A 13,186-nucleotide genomic window follows, 5' to 3' on the forward strand; every position below is an offset into this window, starting at 1 on the left:
TTGAAAGTGTACAAGATTATAGTGGTTTTAAAAAGGTACAGAAAGAAAAGCTGTTCCCATTGGCTGATGGTACAAGGACTAGGAGGACAGACATTTCAGGTTTGGGGCACAGATGCAGGGAGGCGGGGGAATATGAGGAAGAACTTTTTGACGCAGTGAGTGGTAATGACCTGAAACCCACTGCCTATGAGGTTGGTGCAAGCGGTTTCTAAAGGAAATTGGATGGGCAGAGGGGGAATAAAGTTGCAGGGCTCCAGGTACAGAGTGGGGGAATGGGACTGACTGGATGGGTCTGCAGAGGGCCAACATGAACTCGATGGGCCAAATGGCTCTGACTCTATAAGAGAGGAATCTGGGTTGTTTGTGTGTCAGGTAACCCACTAGATGTCGGTAAGTGTGTGATTTGGGGAATCTAGTGCTGTGTCCCCTGTACATTTCCATCCAACATCAGAAGGCAGTTGACTGATAATTTTTCGATTGTGCAAAGTGGAAGGAAATACTGATGATTTGCAATTTTGTAAAGTACGTGGAGTTTTCTCGCTCCACACCCCCCCATCCCCATTCTACAACTTTAGGATCATCACCATAGCAACAGTTGGCATTAGAAATTCACAATGAAAGAAGAAAACATGGAACATACTTGGGTCTGATAAGATTGAATCCGTTTTGGGCAAATATTGGTCACAGCGGACACCTTGGTAACCCTCTTTGCACCTGAAGAAAAAGAGAATACAAAACAGAAAGTAGGTTTGAGCTATGTACAAAACAGAAAACAATATCAATTCAGATTAAGTTTGTTCAGAGCAGCACAGGGTGTTCATTATTCGTTCAAACTGGTGAAGTCATTAATGGAATTTAGAGGTGGCTGACCACATAACGAGGTCAAGAGGTGTTCACTCATTAAATTTGTATTTTGTTACCATTCCCAGATATTAGCATTTTCTCTGAGGTGCATCACCAATTCTTCCTTCAGGTAGGAGGTCTTTATTCTATCTGTTTCCCGATAGTCAATTTCAGGAAGACCATGAGAGCTTCCGTTTCTACACCTCCATGCCTTGAGAATGTGCAGTCCCAGAAGTGGAATAAAGATCCGAGACTCATGCTCTGGCATTTCTGGGTCCTTGCTGTATACATGGCGGAACTTTGACAAACATACTTACAAACATATGAATTAGGAAAAGGAGTAGGCCACTTGGCTCTTTGAGTCTGCTCCATCATTCGATAAAATCATGGCTGATCTGATTGTAATTTAAACTCCACCTTCCGTCACTCACCAATTAAATAATATGGTTTTTTCAAATCCTTCATGCTCAAATGGACAATTTCCCACATTACACTCCGCATGCCAGGTCTTTGCCTCTCCTAAACTATTTATATCTATATATTAATATAACCTGTCTATATCTATATCCATTTATATAACCTATCTATTTCTATTTATTTCACCTATCTATCTATATTTATACAACTATCCATATCTATATATATAACCTATCCACGTCCCTTTGTAGCCTCCTGTGTCCTCTTCACAATTTAATTTTCTACCTATCTTTGCGTCATTGGCAACTTTCACAACCATACCTTCAGTCCCTTCATCCAAGTCATTTCATAGAATCATAGAATCCTACTGTGCAGAAGGAGACCATTCGGCACCTCAAGTCTGCATCGGCCCTCTGAAAGACCACCCTACTTTGGCCCAATCCCCCACCCTACCCCCGTAACCCCACCTGGGGGCAATGTAGCACGGCCAATCCACCTAACCTGCACATCTTTGCACATCATGTGATCAACTCTTTGACTCTACAGGTTACCAGTGAGGGGAGATGGTAGAGCACGTCAGCAAGAATAGCGAGGGTGGAGCGCAGCCAGTTTAAAAGGGAGTGACAATGAGAGAGAACATTCAGCTGGTATAAATTTAGAGAGGACAGGGTTAATCATGGACATTCAGATTTGTTAAGAGAATGTTGTACCTAATGAACTTGATTGAATTTTGTGAGGAAGCATGATCTAAATAGATTCTAACAAGGCTTTTGACAAGGTCCCACGTGACAGACTGCTGAGAAAATAGAAAGCTCATGGTATCCAAGGAAAAATGATCAGTTGGATTCAATGTGGCTCACTGACAGAAAGCAGAGGGATATAGTTGATGTTTTTTTGTATCAGGGAGGCTGGTTCCAGTAGGGTTCCATAGGCTCAATACCGGAACCCTTCCTGTTTGTGGAATATATCAACAACTTAAATATAGGGGCCCTGATTAAGATGATATGAGGAAGATATCTGTCGGCAGCAGGAAGATAAAAATGGACTGGCCAGGTCGATGGAAAAGTGGTGAATGGAATTCAGTCTGGAGAAGTGTGGGGTAATGCATTTGGCGAAGGATAACAAGGTAAAGGAATCCACAATAAATGGGAGAATACTGTGGGGAAATAGTAAAACTTAGTTTTGAAAGTATTGTAACTGTGGGAAAGTCAAATAAAGAATTAGTTGGGATGTCGATGAAATACAAGTTTGTATTGTTCTGAGTCAAGGTCAGATTATACATTTGCAGTTTGGCGGTGATAAAAGTGAAATGTTACACCAGTCTTTCAGAATCCAGTCTGCAAATGTGCATAGCCGGTAAGTTAGATACCAGTGTGAGTGCTGGCATGGATCATTACTCAGAAGTCACAATTCAAAACTTGTAAGCCAATAGGGGGCAGAGAGGGGGGGCGGTACCAAAGTGTGCATGTAAAAAGCTCTTGGTTCACGTAGTGCACTCTCTCTTTGTTCTCTTTCCATTGTTCCCTTTCTTTGTCCTGCTGGATTTTTGTTTCTTTTGTTTTTAGTTTGAAAATTTCTAAACCAAGTTTTGTAATAAACTCAATTTCAAACTAGCACCGGACCCCGTCTCTTATTAGAAAATAAGAGATCCTACAATTTGGTACTGTGAGCAGGGTCGCTGGAGGAAAAGGAACCGGAGATCTGGACATCGGACCTATATCGGGCCCTGGAAGTAAGAACACCCATTTATAAAAAAATGTCCTCGCCCGCTGTTTAGACTCGGTAACCCTCTTACGCAGCCTCAAACTTCTCCGGTATGGTAGTTGGCTCAACTCCCGAAACAGACGTCTGGATTTCGGAGGTATACAGGATAGTTATAACGGCTGGCCTCACGACTTGAGTCCCTTAAAATAATTGGTACCATGGCAGAGGAAAAGAACAAACAGTTGCCGACCACAGTCAAAGGCGGCCAGGCCCCGCCGGACATTTCCATAAAGGAGATCCTTCAGCAATTAAAAGAGTTTATAGTGCAGCAGTTTGACTTATCCAAAATTTGGACTGAGATTGAGGAAAAGTATGGTACCGCCAACGGACAATGGTCCTTGGAAGGTATCGAAAGGATCTGGGGAAACAAGACCCGGATGAAAGAAAAGGAACAAACCAAATGGTCCCTAGTCGTTATGGCCAGGTTCGACAGCGAAACAAAATTACGAGTCAATCCCAACATGATTGCGCACTGACCGCTGCGAAAGAGCAGCTCAAGGCAGTAAGCATACAGTTAAAAAAAGAAAAGCTGAAATCGGGAAAGTTAGAAGCCGAAGTAACAAAACTTTAAGTCCGAAGTAAAGGAACTTTTGTCCGAAATCAAGTCCAAAATCAAAGAACTTAACAAGCAATTGCACAAAAAAACAGAACCAGCAGCGGAAAGGTCAGGGACATCCCTCAGATCCCCCACGAGCAAATTGTCCCATTTGAACCCTTGCCTGGTGATGCGACCATCAATTCACTGAGAGACACGTTGAGAAGTAAACCGTGGTTTTAATCAGCTTGCAACTGAGCCTGCCTGTGACCGGTACAACAATGAATGCGGCTCTGCAGGTCAGCTGCCTTTATACTTCCTGTAAGGGGTGGAGCCATGGGCGACATGCCCCGACATATCCCCCTGTGGGTGAAGCTGTACAATGGCCCATAGGTGGAGCCCACAGGGTTAAACACCTAACGTAACACGAGACAGCAGTAACATGATATCACAGTGCACTACGTGAATTAACAGTAGTTCCATTTACCACACCTGGAAGAAATAGAAGCGGAACAGCGAAAAAGGCAGTTATGCGAAGCCGGTCTAGAAACTGATTTTGAGATGACTAGCGGCTGTAGCGGAGGAAGTAGTTCAGAGGAGAAACCTCCCTCGGCAGGGCTCAATCCTCTGAAGAACAAACGGGTTAAAATTAAGTCAGAAAAAACTGCTGATGAAGGTAGCAACAAAACAATTGAAGCTAAATACGGCCAGTATTTTCACCAGCGGACCCGGAAAAAATTGAAAAATGGTCTAAAGAATTGTCACACCCAAGAAAGGGTGAATGAAAACATGGGAACAGTTAAAACGTTTAAGGGCATTTCTCACCTCCACACATGCGATGGGGTACAGATCCTGACGGTAATGGTACCGAGGTGTGACTTGAAGAAATTAAATAGAGAGGTCTGAGTCGCCCTTGGGGGTGAGGAGCAGCCATTAGGGGCGGGATAGGCTGCCATCCAGCACTGCCTACAGGTTTTCAACCCAACAAACATGGACTGGGGAAAGATCGAGGCCTCCAGCAAAAATGGGCAGAGGAAGTGTTATGAGTATGACGAGCAGTTGCGATCTGTCTGGTTGGAAGACTCGGGAATGAACGATGAGGGACCTGAGGATATGGACGACAGCACTTACGGACCAATGAAAGCTGCCTTTGTTGCTGGATTAAAGCCAGAATTGGCAAAGGTGCTGACAGTTACTCTGACCGGGTGGGAGGCCAAGAGACATCCTTTGCAGCATTAGTGGATTGTTGTAACCAATTGGACCGGGATATGGGAGCTAAATCCCGAATCAGGCAGGCAGGATGGAAACCCAAGGATCCTTGCATTAACAACACCCAAGAAAAATGACCTGGAAAATGTTATCACTGAAGAACAGGCCAGTGGGCGAGGGGGTGCAAAGAACAACAAAAAGGACATGTGGGGAACAGCACAGACCAAGCACACCCTCTGATAGAGACGACCTGGTGCAAAGATTCAAGCAGCTTGCACCACAGCAACAGAAGGAGTTGCTCAAGGTTGCAAAAAACTCGGGGAGCCCTCCCTCGATCTCCCAGCAACCCTCCTGGCACTGATCCAACAGCGAGGGGATAGATTGTATATCACTATGAGGGTGGCCGATCAAGATATTGACTGTCTCCTGGGCACAAGGGAAGAATTAACATGTTTTCCCCGAAGATACAAAAGACGGCCAGGTAACATGGTCTATTAGAAGCCTGAAGAGGAAGTTGAAAGAACATCCAATATGAGCCAAAGATAAGAATGAATTTGGCCTACTCCAGATGGAACCGCCATTGTTTATGGGGTTTGCCCCACCATGAACCAAACACTTCCCCATCAGTCCAACCGCCATTGCTGGCATCTTGCCAGTCATCCAACAACTAGAGGAGCAAGGTGTGCTGGTAAAAACACATAGTCCCTCGAACAGCCCCGTATGGCCAGAACGGAAACCCAATGGGTCTTGGTATCTGACCGTCGATTACAGGAAGGCCAACCAGTATATTGATAAAAGGGCACATTTGGTAGCTGACCCCTCCACCATTTTAATGCTCTGACGCTGGAAAATAAATGGTTCTCGGTAATAAATATGGCAAATAGATTTTGGTCGGTACCACTGGCACCTGAGGTCCAACCGTGGTTCGCTTTTACCATCCAACAGCAACAGTACACCTGAACACGACTCCCACAGGGTTTTCACAACAGCCCTATGGTATTTCACATTGTCATTTGAGAGAATTACCGACCATGCATTCCACTGTTATCCAGTACGTGGATGACATCCTGTTGGCATCCAACACGGAAGAACAACACGAACAAGACCCACGTACCATGCTGGACCACAAAGCCAGCATTGCCAAAGCACAAATTACCCAAGCAGGGCTTGTGTACCTGGGACAAAAGATTTTTGGAAGGAAAGAGAGAACTTCCCCAGGATAGAAGCACAGCCATTCGGGCTGCCAAACAGCCCACTACTATCCAAGAACTCAGGTCCTTTCTGGGTTTGCGTAACTTTAACCGTAACTGAATTGACTCCTACACACAGCTGACTCAGTCATTGAATAACCTTTTAAAGAGGAAGTGAAAATCCAAAAAAGCATTTGTCCTCACAGGAGAAGAACTGGAGTCCGTCACAGATCTAAAAAAACGGCCTTGCATTCAGCAACGGCTTTGGAAATCGACGACAATGGGAAGCCATTTACCTTGTTTGTCCATGAGAAAGAAAGATACATGACAGCAATACTGGCAACAGAACACGGGGATCAGCAGAGACCTATTGCGTTCTATTCGGGAAAATTGGACGCAGTGGCCCTCGGATAGGGAAGTTGCCGGAGAGTCATGGAAGCCATGTGTCAGGCTGTAATGCCACTGCGGGTCTAGTCCTGGACCAAAAGCTAACCATCAAGTGCCCCCACGCCGTATACATTCTGCTGTCTATGAACAGAGTATCCCATGTGGCCGCAGCCAGATGGACAGTGATCCTGGAAGCCCCCAGTCTCCAAATTGTCTGGGCTAGCCCGGTGAACCCATCATCTATGCTCCCGCTTCCCGAGGAGCAAGAGGGGGGAGGCGAGGGCCTGACTGTGTGAAGATGTTGAACGAAATGGAGGAATCGAACTTGGCAGCACAGGAACCATTGCACAATCCAGACCTGATCCTATTTATAGACAGCTCCTCCTTCGTTGTCAATGGCATCGAAAAGCCTACACAGGGAGGTCAGCACAGTAAGACTGAGTTACGGGCCTGGCAGAGGCATGCCAGATAGCAAAACGTCAAACGGCTAACATCTATACAGATTCAAGGTACAGCTTTGCAGTTGCTCACGACTTTGGCCACTTATGGCGGAGAAGAGGATTTCTCACTACGTAATGGGAAAGAGGTATCCGACTTACTAGAGGACATACAACTATCCCGCGCTGTGTCCATTTTGAAATGTAAGGTCCATACGAAGGGAAATACCACAGAAGCACAAGGGAACGCCCTGGCTGACAAGGCAGCCAAAGCCGCTTCACATTGCGGTTCTCCAGAGGAACTAATATAAACATGCAGACTGGGAGCAATCAGTCTAACTCTGGACCTACAGACAATGCAAGGCGACTGCTTTTGAGAGGAAACGTGGACATGGATTGAGGCAGGAATGAAGCTATGTGATGAAGGCATCTGGAGACAAAGAAGTGTCGACAAGCCAGTCGCGCCACAAGCACTGATGCCCTATTTAGCCCAACAGATCCATTCAAAGAACAAAGAAATGTACATCACAGGAACAGGCCCTTCGGCCCTCCTGTGCTGATCGTGATGCCCTAACTTTAAAAAAACTTCTGCCCTTACTCGATCCGTCTCCCTCTATTTCCTCCCTATTCATGTACCCATCCAGATGCCTCTTAAATGTTGCGATGCGCCTGCTTCCACCACATCCTCTGGCAGCGCTTTCCAGGCACCCACCACTCTGTGAAAAACGTACCCCGCACATCTCCCTTAATCTTCCCCCTCTCAAACGTCTTGTAAAATAGACACGAAAGCCATCAGAGCGAGGGGCCTTACCCGATTGCATCAAGCCAATGCCCTTCATTACTTCCTCCAGACTCAACGGGGCCCTCAACCTCCTCCTGCGTTTTTCTCCCCACCACCGGAAAGAACAACCCATTGATAAACGGCAACATGGCCGTTGGCTTTTTAAAAAGGTGGTCAGCTTTTTCCAGACTCTCTCCTGTTTTGTTATGTTGCCTTTGTAACATAAGCGGCTTCCTTATGTTGCATTTGTCAAAGGAAGGTTCAGACGTGTAGATAACCTCAACACATTTATTTACACTATGTACACTTTTATAACTTGAGTTCGACTACTGCTAACCCTATTATAAAACCCTGACCTGAGGGTGATCCTTTGGGGAGAAGAGTTGTAGTTTTATTATTTGTGTATACCGTGTCACTGTCTGTGCAGAGTCTGCACCTTCTCCCCGTGTCTGCGTGGGTTTCCTCCGGGTGCTCCGGTTTCCTCCCACAAATCCCGAAAGACCTGCTTGTTAGGTAAATTGGACATTTTGAATTCTCCCTCTGTGTACCCGAACAGGCGCCAGAGCGTGGCAACTAGGGGATTTTCACAGTAACATCATTGCAGTGTTAATGTAATCCTACTTGTGACATTAATAAAGACTATACTATAAAAAAGCCTTCGCTCATTCGTACCCTACCGTCAGTTCCTGTTGTCTCTCCTGTCGTGTTCTACAAAATCAAAGGTATATTTTTCATTTCCATGCCTTGTTGAGTGGGACATACTGAAAGGTTTTTTATGTATTTTTCATCAACAACAAAGTAAATGTCTGATGCAGCCTGTCCTGTAGTTGTTGCAGAATATCACCTCTGGTCGCAGTTAAACACAGTTTCACATCATTAATCCTATCTGATCCACCTCAATACCAAAAGCAGAATGAATGTTGGGAAGCTTCACAATCCACACAGTGTTTCAACATCACCAATGTTACCATAAAAACAATCAGTCACAAATCTACATTGGCCCCCAGGTAAAACCACTTCCTTCTTTCCCAGGTCTCTCACTGGGATTCAGCACACAAATCCAATTTCAGTCACAAATTTTGTTCCAAAACACAAGGGTGAGGTGGAGGGGAGAGGGGAAGGGATAGGGGAGGGAGGGAGAGAGGGAGGAGAAGGAGGAGCAAGGTGTGGAGGGGGAGGGGGGTGGAGAAGGGGGAAGAGGAGGAGGTGGGGGGGGGGGAGGGTGGGAAGGGAGATGAGGGTACAGGGGGAGGATGGGGCAAAGTGGGAAGAGGGAGGGGGAGAGGAGGAAGAGGGAGGAAAAGTGTTAGGTACCATACGGGACTTATGGGGTAGGAATGATCCACCACTCCGTAGAGCTTGCAAAATATGAGCTCCCCCCAATAAGGAGGCAGGGGACGCTTGACAAGGTTTGTGTGCCTTTGTATAAATAGAGTCGGTCAGAAAGGTACCAACTAGAGAAGACCCAGTGGGGGTGTTAAGTAAAGTAAGTTTTGTTTTTCTCTATAACTCAGTGTGGACTCTTTGTTGCCCCTTACAAAACTGGTGCTAAGGATGGGATAAAGACTGGTTCGCTATCAACCCTGCTGAGCCATCTTTCATGGACACAGGTTGGTGTTTTCCTCCCATCCTGCCTCATTTGAAATGAAATGAATGAAATGAAAATCGCTTATTGTCACAAGTAGGCTTCAATGAAGTTACTGTGAAAAGTCCCTAGTCGCCACATTCCGGCGCCTGTTTGGGGAGGCTGGTACAGGAATCGAACCCGCGCTGCTGGCCTGCCTTGGTCTGCTTTCAAAGCCAGCGATTTAGCCCTGTGCTAAACAGCCCCAATCTTCTCTAGTTGGTACCATTTCGGACGATTGGACCTGTTTGATGCCGGACTAGAAGATTGAAATCAGTACGCCCAGAGGATGTGTTACTTTTTCAGGGCTAACAATATCGTGGAAAATGACCGCCAGGTAATCCTTTTGCTTGCTACTTGTGGTGCACAGACGTTCGAAGTGATACGGAGCCGTACCTACCCAGCAGCCCCAGACAGTAAAACATTTGATGATCTTGTGGAGTTAATGGGGCAACATTTTAATCTGACCCTGTCGGTAATAATACAGCAGTACCAGTTTAATACCGCTGTAAAACCCTGGGTGAGTCCATCACCGAGTTTTTATCAAGGTTGTGGAAAACTGAGATCTATGCATGTGGCGCCGCCTTGTCTGAAATGCGCTTGGTTTGCGGCAGAAACAATGTAGGGATACAAACGCTTGGGGAGGATCAAAATGGGTCGTGAAATTCACTGTTATTGTTTAATAGCCATTTGAGTCACTGCCTGGTTTATAAACCCCAAACTATTCCTTTTCTGTTGCGGTGATTGACTTCAGCCAGTGATCACCTGGGCTGCAGCCTCATCTGATGGTTCTTCTGTATTAGAGTTGGTTAGCTTAGTCTTAAACAGAGGAAGTGGATTTGTCACCACAACTCCTTTTAAAGGGTCATCTATAAGGTGGCACTGACAATGCCTCACACCCATCCTTGTTTTTAAAAAAAATATTTTTACTCGTCATATTTTCATCATTTTTGCCATACAAAGATAGAAAACAACAACAAGCACAACAATATAAAACCTAAAATATAGACTCGTAGAACAAAAATGGGAAACAATCCCCCCCCCCCCCCCCGCCCACCCCACTACCTTAGCATTCATCGGCAACCAACTCCTGAAAGTGCTGATAAACAAACCCCAAGAATTGTAAAACCCCTCCTTCGTCCCCCCACCTGCACCCCTCAGCTCAAACCACACCTCCTCCAGGGCTCAGAACTCTAGCCGGTCCCCCTGCCACACCGAGGCACAGGGTGGAGAAGCTGAACTCCATCCCAACAAGAGCCACCTATGAGCAATCAGCGAGGCGAAGGCCAAAACATCTGCCCCGCACCCGCCTGCAACTCAGGCCGGTCCGACACCCCGAAAACGGTTTCTCGGGGTGCAGGCTCCATATCCGTATGCCATACCCCCGAGATAGTGCTAAATACCTCCCTCCAATACCTTTGCAGCTTCGGGCAGGGCCAAAACATGTGAACATGGTTTGCGGGGCCCCTCCCACATCGCTCACAAACATCCTCCACCCCCTCAAACAGAAGGCACATCTTCAATTGTATCAGCCCCAACCTTGCACAAGTGGTTGAGGTGTTCACCTTCCCAGCACCTCTCACCACAGTCCCTCTTCCATTGCCGCCCCCAGCTCTTCCTCCCCACCCAGCTCTTCCTCTCCCCTCAGCTCATCCTCCCCCCACCCCCAGCTCTTCCTCCCCCCAGCTCTTCCTCCCCCCCCCCCCCCCCCCCCCAGCTCTTCCTCCCATTTCCCCTTACCCTCCTCCATGGTCACCATATCCTCCTCCAGGATCCTCCCATAAATCACCGACACACCCCCTTCGGTGCAGCATGGTAGCACAGTGGTTAGCACTGTGGCTTCACAGCGCCAGGGTCCCAGGTTTGATTCCCTGCTGTGTCACTGTCTGTGCGCAGTCTGCACGTTCTCCCCATGTCTGTGTGGGTTTCCTCCGGGTGCTCCGGTTTCCTCCCACAGTCCAAAGATGGGCAGGTTGGGTGGATTGGCCTTGCTAAATTGCCCTTAGTGTCCAAAAAAGGTTAAGAGGGTTAATTGGGTTAAGGGGATAGGATTAAAGTGAGGGTTAAGTGGGTCGGTGCAGACTCGATGGGCTGAATGGCCTCCTTCTGCACTGTATGTTCTCCAACCCCCCTGCAGACAGTACTGCCTCCAGTAATGAGGAGTCGGGCGTGATCAGGATGGTCGGGAAAACCTTCCTTGCAAAATTTCGACCCTGCAGGTGCCTAAACCTTTCCACCGGTGTCACCTAGTGCTTCTCTTCCAGCTCCTCCAAGCTCGCAAGAAACAGATCCTTCATTTCTTTAATCGCCCTTTCATCCCATCTCCGAAACCTGCCATCCATCCTCCCGGCTCAAACTCATGATTCCCCGAATCGGCATCCCCCTGACCCGGCCCCCAGCTTAAAGCGTTGCCTAAATTGCCTCCAGATCTTCAAAGTGGCCATCACCACCAAACTCCCTGAATCCTTACCCGGTGCCATTGGGAGCGGCGCCGTTGCTTGGGCCCACAACCTCGGCCCCCTGCACAAGTCCTTCTCCATCTTAACCCATCGGGATTGCCCTCTCTTAACCCAGATCCGTACCTTCTCCGCATTCGCCACCCAGTAATAGTACAGTAAGTTTGGGATGCCGAGCCCCCCCCACCTGTCGGCCTCTCTGCACGGCCATCCTCCTAACACTGGCCACCTTCCTCATTCCAAATAAACGAGGTAGCTAATTTGTCCACTTCCTTGAAGAAAGATTTTGGTAGAAAGACCGACAGGCACTGAAATAGGAACAAAATTGGCGGTAACACATTCATTTTAACGGTATGCACCCGACCTGTCAAAGACAGTCCCACCTTGCCAAATCGGCCTTTACCTTCCCCACCAAACTATTAAAATTATACCTTCGGAGCCCACCCCAATCCTGCACCACCTACACCCCCCAGTCCCTAAAGTGGGTTGCCACCAGACAAAATGGCGGTTCCCCCTACCCCACCCCCATCCCGGCTGGGAAACCCTAAAATACTCGTTGCCTTGGTTCAATTTATACCCGAGAACCACCCAAATCTTTGGAGCAGCCCCATTATACTCCCCCCGACGTGCTTGGCTCTGAAATGTACCATAGCAGATTAGCAGCATGTAAGGATACCCTATGCTCCACCCCCACCCCTCACTATCCCCTTCCACAGCCCCGAGCTCCTTGGCCAAGGGCTCTATAGCCAATACAAACAACAGGGGAGGACATAGGACACCCTTGCCTCGTACGCCGATGCAGTACAAGGTACCCCAAATTCATATTATTAGTGCGAACACTCGTCATTGACTCCCTAAACAGCAGCCGTACCCATGCAGCAAACCTTGGCCCGATTCCAAATCTTTCCAATACCGCCATCAAATAATTCCACTCCACCCGATCAAACGCCTTCTCTCCATCCAGTGCCATCACGATCTCTGTCTCCTTTCCCTCTGCCGGCAACATGATCACATTTAACAACCTCCTCACATTCAAAAACAGCTGCCTTTCCTTCACGAACCCTGTCTGATCCTCTCCTATCACATTCGGGAGACACCCCTCCAACCTTGTCGCCAACACCTTTGCCAATATTTTGGCATCTACATTCTGTAGGGATATGGGCCTATACAACCCACACTCCACTGGGTCCTTATCCTTCTTTAACAGCAGGGAAATCGAAGCTTGCCCCAACGTCTGTGGCAAGACCTATTGTCTCCTTAAATATTCCCACCATCAGCGGCGCCAACATGTCCTTAAACTTCTTATAATATTCCACTGGGAACCTATCTGGTCCCGCCACCTTCCCTGATCGCGTCCTCCCAATTGCTTCCTTTACCTCCAGCTCCCCCACTGACCTCTCCAGCACTGCCCTGTTCTCTTCCCCCAACCTCGGGCACTCCAACTCGTCCAGGAACTCCCTCATCTCTCACTCCTTTCCTGGTGGCTCTGACCGATACAACTTCTCATAGAACTCTTCAAAAACTTTATTGATCTCAGGGAAAA

General features: G+C 47.5%; 1 protein-coding gene across 1 annotated transcript in view; it reads right to left on the reverse strand.

Moving 5' to 3' along the window:
• The window catches only part of LOC140403473 (pro-neuregulin-3, membrane-bound isoform-like), a 439,024-nt gene that overhangs the window by 176,888 nt on the left and 248,950 nt on the right, over window positions 1-13,186 (reverse strand). The window contains exon 3 of the mRNA XM_072491373.1: window positions 641-714. The gene's annotated coding sequence lies outside the window, so the exon portion shown is untranslated. The remainder of the gene's footprint in view (window positions 1-640; window positions 715-13,186) is intronic.

Source organism: Scyliorhinus torazame, chromosome 28 (genome assembly GCF_047496885.1).
Source record: "Scyliorhinus torazame isolate Kashiwa2021f chromosome 28, sScyTor2.1, whole genome shotgun sequence".
NCBI lineage: Eukaryota > Metazoa > Chordata > Chondrichthyes > Carcharhiniformes > Scyliorhinidae > Scyliorhinus > Scyliorhinus torazame.